Here is a 15,825-nt window from a genome sequence, read left to right as displayed (position 1 = left end):
ATTTTTTTCAGACTGAAAAAATTGGTGTTAGAGATTTAGGATAAAAATGGCTTTGAACTACTAATTCTATTTCTTTTCGTCTACTTGTTTAAATTTAACCCTCAGTTATAGCCTCATAATGAATATATTATTAGTGATATTTTTATTTTATTTTATTTTAGTATTTATGCATTTATTGTGAGGCCAATCCTGCTTTTATTTCAGAAGAGTTTCTTGATAGCCTACAGAAGCTTGAGCTTCAAAATAGATGAGTGTGGCTTGGCCCCTATGACATTCATGTCCTCTAGCCCAGTTGTGTCCCAGGAGAAAGTCAGGAGGACGGAAGGCACCAGCTCACACTCGTTCAAGGCCAGGTTCTCATCCTGTGACAATTTCTGCCCTCCCGAAGCCAGCAGCTGGAAAGTCGGCCTGTCACTCTGCAAGGCCCATGGAGGAACCTGTACAGTACTGACTCCACCCCACTCCCAGGCATAGGAAGTCCCCCAGAGGAGGCAGCCTTCAGTGAATCGGATACACAGCAGCTTATAGGTATATTTTCACATCTCCTTTCATCTTCCTTCTCCCCTCCCTGGTTTTGGGCAGCAGCGCCCTGCAGCTCCACTACCTCAGAGCTGAGCCTCTGCTCCTGCTATTATCAACTCTGTTGTGAGGTGGAAGGAGTCCCCAGGGCAGAAGAAACTGGGAGGTCAGGAGTGAAGGCTGAGCACCTGGCACTGTAGGTCCAATTTGGCTGGCTCTGGCTCAGCGCTCAGCAGCTGCTCCTTGTCCCTCTCCAGGCTCTGGGGCTGGGCCAGGGTGACTTGGCTCAGACAATAGAACTCTGAGGTGCCCTCCTAATTGGGAAGCACTGCCTTCTGGAAACGGATGGCCTCAAAAAACTTAAGAGTCTCTTCCAGGCTGTTAACACACTCCTGGAAAACCTTACTCTGAAGCTTGCTCTGTGGGTACCCTTTCTTCTTTGGATGAATATAGACATTGTCCAGGTACTTAGCAATAATGACCATGCCCAGCTTCACCCTGTCTCACTTTCACCCTGTTAAATGTACAAATCATCATGTGGGGGTAGACATTGGGTTGGTGGAAAAGTGTGAAAGGATGGCCTCTTTGCCATGGGCACCCTGTTGGTTCTTTCTTGGGTTGGCGTCTGTGAGTGCACAGATGAAGTTGACTCCAGGCACCGCCAGATGGGTGGAAACTTACTCTTTGGACTTGGGCATCTGGGGCTTCTGGGCTGCCACTGACAGATACTTCAGCTCTTAGTTCCTTCCCCACTGGGTCCCAAATGGAGTCCTGCCATGTGGAGGACCTCAAACTCTGGGCCGCTTCTGCTAGCGTTGGCCAGGACAATTTCCACTCCCATCTGAGCCTTATCGATAGGTCCCTGGCATGTGACCAAATGAGAAATGTGTACTAATAATAAATTCATTGTAACATTTGTAATTGTGAAAACAGAAACTAAAAATTCAGCAAAAATAGAATGATTAACCATAGACTACACGTGTGATATTGCATAAAATGTCAAACATATGACATTGCTGATCATGAGACATACCATTATTTATACCACACCAAGCGGAAAAGAAACTAGAGGGAATTACAATTATATAACAGTATTTATTATAGGCCATATGTAAATATGAAAAATCTACATCTTAGAAACAAATATAGTTTACTAAGGGGTGGTTTAAAATAATGAAATGTTTCATATATATTGCAATATTTCTAAAATAGTTGGGGGGTGTGTTTGTGCATATGTGTGTACACAAGCACATAACAGGTGGTGTGCTGACAAAAGTTTGAGAACTGGCTTTTCCCCTACGGGGACTCTCCTCATATTTATAGTATTTATCAATTTCATAGTGTAAATAGCCCCACTGTGGCTCATATGAAGCCACCAACATGATGTGACTTAATGTGGATTTGGGAAAAAATGCTTCTGTAAGCCAGTATGAGCCAGCTTCAGCATACTATATAACTATAGATAGAGTTCATGGCCTTTCTTTCTAATTTTCTATGCATCTATGTATTTCTCTATCTCTCTACATGCATAAACGTGCATATTTATAAATGTGTGTCTATATATGCATGTGTATATTTTTTAAAAGTTTTATGTAGTTATGGAAGTTAGTGTAAATTTGGAGTTATTTTCTTGAGATATCTCTGTTTAATAGGCACAACGCACTAGCCAATGTCTCCTTTTCATACTTAAAATATATTGACCATGTTTGCCCAAGGCAGACTGAAGATTAGTGATTAGTAGGTTACTCTTAATTATGGTCATGAACTTTTCCTCCCACCAAGAGTTGTGTGCTTAACAACATTCTGTTGTATTGTTCCCAAGTCTGTTTAGACTGGTGGCACATTTTCTTACAAATACTTAATTTATTTAACAATCATAAACACAAAATGTAAATGAAAAAGAAAGAGCATTGTTGTTTCTGTGAAAACAAATTAAGTAATTTTATATGACCTAATAATGTCAGCTTAAAAAAAATCATTGATGTCATTTTGAGAGGAGGACAAGAAAATTGTAAAATATTGGGCAATGTGTATTTTAAAAAGTCTAGGAACGTTCTGCATTCAAATTATTATTTAAGTGTTAATAGGTACACCCTTTAAATCAAAATTTGAAATCAAAGAAAGTTGCTTTATGTAAGAAAATAATAATGTTAAGAACATAGTAATAACCTGGAAAAAAATACCTTGACTGTATGTGTTGTCTATATACATGTCAGCTTTGCCCGGCTGAACTTGGCTTCCCAGAATTCTCCTTTCATATATTTCTGGTTAAGGTAGGCCAAGAAAGATTTTTGAGCTAGGTTTAGAGGGTTGCTGGAAAGCAGCAGCCATGTTGATTTTTTATGCTCCGAAGGTCAGGTCAGGGTCACTGGGCACTTCTGTAGCTGACTCATGGTGTCAGTCACTTGATGACTTACCTTGTTGGCATGGAGCTCAGACTGTGACTGTTCGACCTTCTCCAATCTTTCAGACTGATTCCTGGGTCAAGTGTGTGTTTAGCTCTGAGAAGGATGTCAGCTTCTCCTGTAGAACATCCACATCAAGTTAGCAAGAACTGATACAAGGTCCAGTCCTTACGTGGGTTCCTACATTTGCTTGTGGGGTTCCAGTAGTTCTTGTTCTCCCCCACTTCACATTCATCTTCCCTGTCCAGCAGCCCATCCTGCAGAAATCAAGCACGGACATTAGACATGAAGGTGACACATATACTGTTTCAAAATTTAACATGTAATTTAATAATGCTGAGTTCAACTCAATTCATTTGCCTGTGATTCTTACTACAGCTACTTTCTTTTTTTCTATTTAACTAAAAGCTACTGGTAATTATGGTGCCAGATAACAGGACTATATATACTCTATATACTCAATAATGGTCAGACAAATTGAGAAAAATCACTATTACAAAGATGAAGAGTGTACGAGGGAAAACTTTTATAATACCAATTCGGCAGCCTATATCTTATCTTCAAAGGAAAAAAACAATCATACCCTATAACGTCACAAACACATTTCTACTATTTAGCCTAAAAAAATAGTATTGCATCTAAAGATGTGTAAATTAGGATACTTATATTACTTTCAAAATAAAAAATAATAGAAACATCCATATTTCTGATAAAATAGAATAGTTAAGTAAATTAGCATAAATATATATGTTGAAAAACTTATAAATTATTAAAAGAAGTAGCTCAGCTTCAGGAAAATATCAATGTAGGAAAATATCAATGATATAATTTAATATTTTAAATATCACTGTTATAATTAATCATTTAAAGTGGGATATGAAATCAAATATGCAATAATAATTTATGTATGTATACTTGTGCATTTCTGGATTTAAGTTTTTGAGTGAATGAAAGGCTAAAAGAAAATATTTCATAATGTCAAGAGAATTTCATTTCTGACTGCAGAGATAAATGATATTGTTGCATTTAAATTCATTTTCCAAGTTGTCTCTATTGCTTTCATAATGATAAAACATATTTATATTTCAAAAAATATACATTACTAAGATTAGAAAGATACACATAGAGATACTTTTTATCTTTTTATAATAAATATCATTTATGACACAAATTATTTTTTTTTATTTCTCTTAGGGCCCAGAAATGTGGATATTTTAGCATCTAGGCAGCCTCATTAATTTGTTAGTACTTAGAACTATTGTCCTAGGAATTTGCTTCTTCTCTGTATATTCACAGAGTAGATAAAATATTTCAGATCTATAATCTACATATTTTCTAAATGCTGGGATTGGTCATCGTCCATAGCATTTTGATGCATCTTTCTAATCTATAATCACCCTTGCCATACACATAAAATTCATGCCTCATGTTATATCGTATCATTGAAGTGTACTTTCTTTTTTGTTTATTCTGCACTGTAATGGCTAGACCATGCACCTCAAACTCTGAGCACTCAAACTTCAAAATCACAGTCCCCAATCACAGTTTTTCTTTTTCTTACAGTCCAGATCCAAATAGATCAGGTATTAGACCCCACCATTTCCTCCCTGCTTGAGGTTTTATGCATTTTCTTATTTGCAATAGGTCCCATAATTCATTACTTCAATATTTGTTTGTCAATATCCAGAAATATCTTGTCCTTATTCTTGAGTCAAGTAAAGCATCTTTTTTCTCTGAAGCTACATGTAAGCCATTCATCCCAAAGGCCTCCAATTCTACCCATCCTGCAGTATGAATGTATTAGCCTGAATTTGTATTTTGCCTTCAGCACTTTGTGACCATTTTTTTGTTGTCTCTGGTGTAGTTATTCCCAGATCCTCTCCAGATTTCTTTTATTCAAACTCAAATTGGTTATTTTAAGCAGAAGTCCTCTATATCTTATTTTCCCAAAAAAATAGAGATCATCAACAAAGTATATTCTCAAACTCTATCCTCAAATTAATAATTGCGTCTTCTTTATCTCAGGAAAAAAATACCACATCTTGTAACCAAGATTAATCCAAACACCCCTACTCTTGCTTTTCCTACAAACTTCCATCTATACGAATATGTTGTTTAATGTCCATCTCTATTTACCAGTAATTTATCTATTATGCCAAAATTTAACCGCTTAAAACAATACACATTATTATTTATTATTATCTCAGTTTTTGTGACTCAGAAATCCAGTGTGACGTGACTACATGCCTCTTGCTCAGATTCTCACAAAAGGTTACAGTACAACTTGAGGAAGGCCCTGGTTGTGTCAGTCCAGATGGAGGGAGAATGGGCTTCCCGGATCTCTGCCTTATGAGTGCTTATTCTGCTCTCAGAGCTGCTTTCTGACTATAGATGTTTGGGGGCCTAAATAACTCTTTTTCAGTTCAATCTGGTAAGGTTTCTGCATATATATGTTAAAAGGACTTTGTGGGTCTTCCATATATCTTTTTGGGGTTCCTTCCATTAGAAGACACACCAACAAATCTCTTAGATACACGTCCATCTCTACCTTTGGCTTCTGTTGAGAAGGCTGAGGGGCAACCCCTTACACTTCATAGTGACCCTGTTGTTTGATTGAGAGGGCCTGGGTAGCACACTCTTAATCTTTTTAAAGCTTTTATGTGACTGAACAGTACTCTGAGGTACACCTTTGATCTTTCTGAGGCCTTAATAAAAGATTTCACAGTCACACTTTCAGCTTCAGCTTCATACCATATTTTCCTGGTAGTGCCCTGGATTTCTTTGCTGAAGTCTTTTCTTAATTTTAGCACTTGATTTCTTTTTTTTAAACCATTAATCCTGGCATCTTTCTTTTATGAGTTCTGTTCTCAAATTATTTCTTTCTTCTCACACTTTACTCTAAATAGCAAGAATAAACCAGCCAGAACCTTCAACACTGCTTTGAAATCTCCTTAGATAGATCATGTAGACAACTAGTCATATGTTCAGCTTTCTGCATAACTGCAGAAGACAATGTTTTTTAAATTTCTCCTACTACATAATAATCATGGCCTTTCCTTCAATTTTCAGTAGTAGTTTCCTTACTCATCCACAGGCTCCTCAAAGTCCTACGTTCTATGAGGTGTGTTCAGTGCACTTTTAAGCCTTTTCAATCACTCTACTTAATGTCCACTATCTGGTTCCAATGCCTCTTCTGCATAAATATTAGGGGAACATCCCAATTCTGGGTACCAAAATCTGTATTATCTATATCCATTATAACAATTATCCTTAAATAATTATTTATTACTGCATAAAAATTACCACCAATCTTACTGGCTTTAAAGAAAAAAAAATAAATCATTGGTTACCTGATAGTTTCTGTTAGTCAGGAATTTGGGTGCAGCCTGAATGGTTCTGTTTCTGGTCTCTCAAGAGTCTGCAGTTAAGAGGCGTCTGGGTGGCTCAGTTGTTAAGCATCTGGTTTTGCTCAGGTCATGATCCCAGGGTCCTGGGATCAAGCCCCACATTGGGCTCCCTGCTCCGCGGGAAGCCTGCTTCTCTTTCTTTCACTCCCCCTGCTTGTATTCCCTCTCTCGTGCTTTCTCTCTCTGTCAAATAAATAAATAAAAATCTTAAAAAAAAAAAAAGAGAGTCTGCAGTTAAGCTATTGGTGAGGACTGCAGGCATCTCAAGTGTTCTCTGGGCTAGATTCTGCTTCCAAGCTCAATCACTTGACTAGCAACTTACAAAATGGCAGATGGGTTGCCTAAAATGGAAATCACAATCTCTTTGTAATATAATCTCATAATTGACATCTCATGCCTTCAGCCAAATTTTATTCTTTAAAAGTCATTCAGTAGAGCCAGCTCACACTCAAGAGGAGAGCACTATGCCAGGGTAGAAATTCTTGGGGGCCATTTTACGGATGTCTTCCTACATCTAACCACCATCTTATCTCTCTAAGACACAAAGAAGATCTTTATTCTCTTCCTCACCTGCCAGTCACTCAACCTGTTGTGATGTCTTCTCTGACTTTATTATTTTACTCAAAGTTCATTGTACATTGTGGACCAGTAACTCTCCGATTGTCATATCCAGGGGGTCTTTATTAGATTCTTTCTTAGTGAAAATATTAATCTTAGTAAGATTCTCTTTCCTTCCCCTTGGAATGAATTATATGACATTACTGTAATCTCAATTTCCTTTTAGAGCCTTCTTCTTAACTTCTTGCATTGCACCTTCATGTAACTTCTCTTTGAATGTTAAAGTACACAATCTATTTCCTTTTTCTATATATTTTCTTCAGAAAATTTTAATTCTTTCTATGGCTATCTCTTTTGATGTTCCTCAAATTTATATTCCCATTCTGTGCTCTCTACTGATATTTATACTTGTATTTCTGATTTCAACACCTATCTTGTGATCTCTCTACCCTCGTGTGATATAAGCAGTTCAAATTTAACACGTTCTAAAGATTTCATTTATTTATTTATTTACTTGAGAATGAGAGAGAGAGAGAGCAGGGGGAGGGGCAGAAGGAGAGAGAGAATCTCAAGAGACGCCCTGCTGAGTGCAGAGCCAGATACAGAGCTCCATCTCATGACTCTGAGATCATGACCTGAGCTGAAATCAAGAATCAGAGGATTAACTGATTGAGCCACCAAGTGCCCCAAAATGTATATGTGATTTTGGACGACCCAGAGAGTGTGTTAAATATGGATTTTGATTCAACAGGTCTTTAGGGAAATTGGGCACTTCTCACAAACTCCCAGGTGATGCCAAGTCTATTGGTCCTTAGAACTCTCTCTGAGAAACAAGATTCTAAATTACACTTACTTCTTATCCTCAATATCAGTTTTCCTTTTGGATGTACTTGATCATTTAGTGAAAGCATCATTATATTTATATCTCCAAACTAATATCTGGTGATTACACCAGCTTTTTTAAAATTATTATTGTTTTCTTTTGTTTGTTTAGATTTTATGTATCTTATGAGAAAGACAGTGAGTGAGAGAAAAAGAAAGAGAGAGCATAAGCGGGGGGGAGAGGCAGAGGGAGAGGGAGAAGACTCCCCACTGAGGAAGGAGGCCCATGCGGGACGCAATCCCAGGACCCTGGGGTCATGATCTGAACTGAAGGCAGACGCTTAACCAACTGAGCCATCCAGATGCCCCAGGTTTAGTTTCTTTTTTGTTTGTTTGTTTTACTCTAATGCCTTCTCTAACTTGTCATAAAATTATGTACATCTAATTTCTTTTTTTTTAAGATTTTATTTATTTGAGAGAGAGAGAGTGAGCAGTGGGGAGGGGCAGAGGGAGAGGGAGAAGCAGACTCCCTGCTGAGCAGGGAGCCCGATGAGGGGCTTGATCCCAAGACTCTGGGATCATGACCTGAGCCAAAGGCAGATGCTTAACCAACTGAACCACAGAGGCACCCTGTACATCTAATTTCTATATATTATTTGAATCTGGTCTCGGATATCCATTCATAGCCTACACTAAAACTTAATCTGGATTATTACAGAAAACTCCTAATCAATCTATCTGCTTTCTTCAAATACATCCTCCATCTTGCTGCAAGAATAATATGTTTATTATATGACTATTCCTTGCCTTCAAGATAAATTTCAAAGTCAAGCTTTAAATATAACACATTTCATGATCTCTACTTTGCTTACCTTCCAAGTCACTCTTTCCAGAAATTTATTTGCCATAGTCAATCTTAATTTTCAGAATTTTTCTACCCAGTGGTACACTTACCAGAGGTAAATCCCCTGAAAAATGACTGTCAATTCCACAAGGTCAAAAGCTCTGATAATTTTGGTTCTTTAGTCACGTTTTCACTTTTCTCATGCATGCATAATGTGTTCCCTCTCTCACTGTGTCTCTCTCTGTCAATTAAATAAATGAAGTCTTCAAAAAAATAATGAATATATATTCTATTAATACTGTGGAATCAAACATTTAGGATAGAGGTTTTATTTTGACTAAAATAAAATAGTAAATCTTCAGTTTCTATTAATTATTGATGATCTTATCTGTCTATATATATATATTTTTTTTCTTCCTAATGATTTTGCTTTGATTGTATCAAAGTGTCTTTATTTTTTCTTTACTTTAGGGATATATTATGTTATGGTGTATAATTGTTTGGCCACCTGCTGCAACAGTGTCTCACATTATAAAGATATTTGGTCATTAGTCCATACAGTTATTTCACGCATGAGAATTATCATTTTTAATTTGGCAGCAGTGAACTAACACCCCAGCATGTGTTCAAAACTACCACCTCCAAAGAGCAATAAAGAGAGTTGACTAAGTTGATTAAGACAATAAAACTATCAGAATTGCTTCCGGGCTAACAAAAATGCTTACATCAACTCATACTGCTTATAATTGCTAGTATTTTTTTCTATTTTTCTTAATGACAATAAGCAAGCTACTAATTCAGGTTGTAAATTAAAATGTACATAAAATGGTAATGTAGGTAATAAATTTAAGAAATCACCCATTGAAACTTTAATTATCAAGATATTTCATTGTAAAGTGCACTATGATAAGATACTAAGCTAAATATATTCAAATAACAGGCATTCAGTCTTCATATTCAGAATACCACAACTATTAGGAATGAAAATGTAAATGAACTGGAAATGTAATTGGTGAAAAAAATACAGAAGTTACAAAAGTACATTTTGCCTGTTTGCTTCAAGAACTGTTACCTGAAACTATAATCTCTTTTGATAACATTTCAGAGTACAAAGTAGGAAATTTGTAGTTATCTAGTGAATATAGGTTATATGAACAGTTAAACTACTAAATTCAAGGAGAAAAACTGGCATTTTTCATTAAAATTGTGCTTTAACAGTTAATGCAGTTTTAATTGACTATTATTTGTTCTATAAAGAAAATATTTGTATAAATATAAATTTAGAAATTTCCCTTCTTGATTTATTTATTTATTTGGTAAAGAATGTTGATACAGCACACACAAAGTTTAGAAGCTTAATAAATAACTGACTATAAAAACTGGATGGAATATTTTGCACCATATATAAGCTAAATATATTAGGAATTTATCATTTTTTTTTTGGTCCTTCGTAAACTGAAATAAATTTATAATCAACATAACAGCAACAATACTGAAATTAAAAGAAGCTACCAGGATATATTTTATGGAAGTTTCCAGTCAAAACACAAAACACAATAATTTTATTGAATAGAAGTGTGACACATTTTGCAAAAGAACTAATATGAAGATAATCTGTTTTGTTTTATTTGGTCTTCATTCTGAAGCACAGTTCTCAAGAGGAACTGTGAATTAGAATCACCTGGGAGGTTTTTTTCTCCCTACTTTTTAGCTTTATTGAGGTACAATTGACAAAGTGGAATTGTATACATTTTAGGTGTACAGTCTGATATTTTTATATATATATATATATATATATAGTGACACAATCACAACAATCAAGCTAATTAACATAACCATTGTCTCACATACCTTTTTTATTCTTTTTTTTTTCCCTTGTGGTGAGAACACTTGAGATCTACCCTCTTAACAAATTTCAGATATACAGTATAGTATTGTTACTAAAGTCACCATGCTGTGCATTGGATCCTCAGAACTTACTCATCTTGCATAACTGAAATTTTCCATCCTTTGACCTAGTCTATTCAGACCAATCAAATTGGAATCTGAAGGTGAAATCCAGACATCAATTTTTTTTTGGAAACTTACCAGATGATTCTAATGAGCACCCAGCTATCAGGAAATTTTCTGTATAGGCTGTTTACCCTTTAAATATCCTATCATCCCTATGTTAACAACCTACATACAAACTTAAAATAATGTGAAATCAATTATTTAAATATGGCTTTTTATATTTTCTTTGTTTTTCTTTTGTTCAAAATTTCTTTTGGTGTTTATTTTAAAAATGAATGACAAATCATATATATTTAATTGTTCAGCTCTAATACTTATAATTTACACATTTTGTTGTTTTTAACAGTGAAACAAACACTCCAAGATGATTATATAGATTATATGATCAGTCATTGATAAATCAGATATTCTTTTATATTAAAATTTTTCACATATTCCTTAAATTGTGAGACGTCTTTGAAGTATCTGAGGCTCTGGCTAATATACCTGTCAACTCATAGAAATTTCTGCTTAATAGGGGGAAAAGCTGCTTCTGTGCACGCAGGCGAGTTTAAGTGAAAATTTAGTTTCTTTTATTTATTTGAAGTGTAGGTTTCTCCTGGGTTACTGGGAGCGAATCCAGCTGGGCCTGGGTGAATTCAAAGGCCACATTCAGCAGAGGCCACAGTTTCTGCTGGAATTACAACAAAAAAGATAAAATAGAGCAATGTAAAACTTTCATTTTGAGAACAGGGATATTGTAAAATATTTCTGCTTTGTGCTTTTCACCATGGTTTGGAAGTAGGTGCACAATGTTTGGTATATTCCTGGTGCTGATTCTTCTTCTTGTTTTTAATTAGGCATAATGCAAAATTTAGTAAGTTGAGGATTGCTTTAAATAGAAATTGATTTATTTTGAAAGTTTCTTTAACACAAATAATATAGTTAATCCCTGTTTGCCTAGACATATTCCATAATTGGGATAAAAGAATATTTTTTTAAAGCTACTAATTGGAAAGAGAAGCAAATACAGCTAAAGTATAAAACATATGACTTTAAAAGAGAATAAGAAAATGAATTCATACATTCAAAGATCTAAAGTGAATGCTATTTTGTAATAATTTATGGTACCTAATAGGATAAATAAAAAGTAATCATTATCCTAAGACTTTTTATACTTTAGTTTGCTCAGAAAGATAAATAAATAGACTGAGCAAATATATAGCATAACATTAATTGATGCTAGAGAGATAGTATGTTTATTGCTATTTGGAGTATATTTCTTTTTAAGCTTAAATATATATGTAGCCATGATTGGATTTCAGTAAGCTTCTGTATAGATATTTGCAATTATTTGTCTAGCTAAGGACTGGCAAAAGGCAAAGAATGGGACAGCCATGCTGAAAACTTTTATTCCAATTTTTTCTGATTGTAGAAATTGATATATATATTTTTTTTCAGTCCTGACCTTTCCAATGGAGTGGATGTAGGTAGATTACAAAAATAAGTGCAAGAACTATAGGGAGATCTTAGAAACTGGGTAAAATGCATGAAGTTGTTTGTACTATTGTCCATTTTGTGGTAGAAATTTAAGTTTTATTCAAGTAAAAAATCTCACATTTCATTTATAATCTGAGAAATTTAGGTATATGTTTTTTTAGTGTTTTAACTTATCGGCATCATATTGTTATCCTATCCCATCACCTGGACAAAAACAAAAACAAAAACAAGCATATTATTGTTGTGTTTTTCAATGAATAAATACCAAATGTGTTAATTTGACTCCATAATTCTTTCTTTTTTCCAAAAAGTTAATGTGATTCATGGAATTACTGTTATGAAGCTATAACCTCAGTGCTTTTCACCTTATGATTAAAGCCCATTGGGTTGAAGATGGGATGAATAGCTTTCCTTTAAGGCCACAATGACTTGTTGAGTGGGTATTTAGGTCACAACAATACAGGCAGGGGGGTCTTCTTAAGTTTGGGTTATGTACATGTGACTGAAGAAATCCGATTTTATTCAGCCACTGGAATGTGAAACACATTCCAGATAGATGAACCTGGAGAGCAGAGCATCTATTTTCCCCAACACCTTTTATATCTTTATTATTATTATTATTATTATTATTATTATTATTACAATTCAATCTCTCAAATACAAAAGTATTTTTTCTGGTTATGGATTCATTGCTAAAACCTTCCAGACTGATAGTGGTAGAAAAATAATTAAGTTGGAAAATTGCACACTTAGAGGATAGAAAATATCAAAAATTTGTGGTCTAGATTGTCTCATCACATATTTGAATAGCTATTTGACATTTAAAAATCTCTGGCTGCAAAAATGTTTACATAATTTTCCCCAGTTTATATAAATATCAGCCTCCTAGTTTTCCAAAGGCTTACTTTATTGATCTTATCTCTATTTTTGAGATTGTACCACGGAATCTTAACAACTCCCCCATCATCATTTGAAGCCTGTGTACATATTGTTAAGCTTTGTTAAGTTATAAGCTCAACCAAGCTTAATGCCACGTTAAGAATCACAAAAGGATGTTTGTTTTAAAGAGAATTGTTTACAGTTTCTTCAAGACTGACTTTAAAGTTTTTATGAAATTATTAGAGTTTACATTTTCTAAAATAAAGAGTTTACATTTTCTAGTTAACTTAGGAACAATAGGTTTTTTAAAAATTAGATGTGCATTAATTTGTTCATTCAATAAATATTTATTGAGAAACTGTTATATACCAGGCACTTTTCTAAGTGCTAAAGATAAACAGCTTAGTATTATAGGTATTTTAAACACATTGTTAGTTTAGAGGGATATTTGATCAAAAATAATCCATGGAACATTTATTTTAGAACCTCCTGATGGGACAATTTAAAAATGATGATTTCTGGGTCCCATCTGAGATCAAATGAATCATATTATTTACCCATGGTTCCTAAGAATATGCATTTTAGCAAGTCTCCGGTGCTTCGTGGCATAGGACATCTTTTTGTTTTGGTTCTAAGTTTATGTGGTTTTGAAAAGTAGGATCATATTAGCCTAATGCCAGATTCTATATTAAAATAAATGTGGACTTTGGACCAATACAAGAAATAGAATGAATGGCCAGCTCCTTGCTGTGTTTAAAGTCTTTTTAAAATATTTCTGTCTCAGGCTCCAAAAACAAAATGCCAGCTCTAGCATTTGATCATATTTTCTTCTTTGTATATTATTTCTTGTAAAAGGGCTCTGGATTTCACTCGGTTTTCTTCTGCAACTATTAATGGCTATGAAGTCTACAGATGAATTACTTTACTGCTAATAACCAGACTAGATTGATCAATTATAGTTCATTACGAAACCTTATAGTCAGGTGGAGTAATGGTTAAGTATTTCATCAGATTTTGTTTTCATAACTCTTAACAATTAAAAAAAATCTCATCGGGGCCCCTGGGTAGCTCAGTCGTTAACGTCTGCCTTCGGTTCAGGTCATGATCCCAGAGTTCGGGGATGGAGCCCCTCATCGGACTCCCTTCTCCACGGGAAGCCTGCTTCTCCCTCTCCTGCTCCCCCTGCTTGTGTTCCCTCTCTTGCTGTGTCTCTCTCTGTCAAATAAATAAATAAAATCTTAAAAAAAATAATAAGAAATAAAAATCTCATCAATTGACACCTAATAAATATTTCAATGAAATTGATATTAATCCATATGAGATACTCTTTTATAGTCCCAGAGGAAGCTGAAAGTTTTATGAGTTCTAATGTTTCTCAATGAGATGAAATGATCTTTTAAAGGAACAGGATGCAAGGGTTCATAATAAATGTCCTCACTATATAAAGTTAACAATGTGCCCAGTGAGAACTCATCAGACAATTAACATTTTCTAAGATATTGACCAGCTTAAGGGAAACCATTTTATTTTTAATTAAAATTGTGGTTCATAAGAAAAATATAGCCAGGGAGTAAGGTGTGTACATATGCCTGTGTGTGTGTGTGTGTGTGTGTGTGTATGATATACTTCTTGAACACTGGAAACAATTTGACAAATGCAACATATTTTACTTGATCTTAAGAACCAAGAAAAAAAAAAAAGAACCAAGATATGATATTAGAAGGGTGACATTTTGAGGCATATTTCTTTACACGTAGGAAGTTCAAAATAAAGATAGAAATACACACATTTATTTCTATTGAAAATTAAATGTGTTTTAAACCTGTTGTGTAATTTAATTAGAGTTATTCAAAGGTGATTTATTAGACACTTCATTCATACAGCATGAAAGGCAACAACTCATAAAGGGAAACAACTCATACAGGCCTTCTAAGTACTACTTGGAGAGCTCAGGATGCCCCTTATAATCAATCACTAATACCTTCCGAGACTTCATGGTCACATAAATGTGGATTCTTGGATTGTAACTGCTGAGTGAAACACTAACACAAAAATAACCTGTGTTTTGTTCTATAATATAACTCATTAATTGCCCACATCCATGGCTGACTTGGTGAATAGCTAATTATTTATTAAGTTCAAATTCTTCTTTAATTATTCTCTTCTCACTATATCGTCTCTAAGCCTTTGCATACATCCATACCCTTCAATGTGTAATTAATTGGTTAAACTGTTAAAATACAGTTCTTTCCTAAAGAATCATCCTTTGCATTGCTTAATTCAGTCCAAAAAAGAATTTCTTGACAAAACTTTTTTTTTTTTCACCTAGAGAAGGTTAAAAAGAATGAAGAATAGGATTGTAAAGAAAACTGTATTAGGAAGTATTTGAATATTCATTGGCTTTTATACTTGGCTTAATAGTTATTGTGTATAATTGTTTTCTTATTTAAATAGTTCCATGCCCCTAATTTTTTAGAGTATCAGGCTTTAAGTTATATTCCCCAAGGGAATGAGACGGATACAAAAAACAGCATAAAGGTTTTTCCTGACATTTCTGCAAAGAGTTTTATGAGCCTGACATACAAATAATTATAGTAATAATTACAATGGTAGTAAGAGTAGCTAACTCTTAAGTAGCTCTTAGTATGGCTTAAAGAGTGATTTGCATGCTTTAGATATATAAACTTGTTTTTCATGACAAATCTCCTAGATGGGTACTATTATTATCTCCATGTTACAGAAGAGAGAAGTAAAGCACAGAGATGTGAAATTCCTTACACACAGACATACATCTAGTAATTGGGAAAGCTAGAATTAAAATACAAGCAGTCTGGCTCCCGAATAAGATCTAAAATGTTGAATCAATCATAATTTGTCAGAAAAGAACCCTGGGGGGAAA

At 34.5% G+C, this 15,825-nt stretch overlaps 1 pseudogene; it reads right to left on the bottom strand.

Annotated features, from left to right (window-relative positions):
- Positions 1-200: 200 nt before the first annotated feature.
- On the bottom strand, positions 201-14,922 carry LOC112835462 (UBX domain-containing protein 6-like; annotated as a pseudogene).
- Between the last annotated feature and the right edge of the window lie 903 nt (positions 14,923-15,825).

Source organism: Callorhinus ursinus, unplaced genomic scaffold (genome assembly GCF_003265705.2).
Source record: "Callorhinus ursinus isolate GAN/ISIS: 27379988/994484 unplaced genomic scaffold, GSC_fseal_2.0 scaffold4, whole genome shotgun sequence".
Lineage (NCBI taxonomy): Eukaryota > Metazoa > Chordata > Mammalia > Carnivora > Otariidae > Callorhinus > Callorhinus ursinus.
Note: the sequence above shows the minus strand (reverse complement) of the source record. Positions and strands in the feature narration are given on the sequence as shown.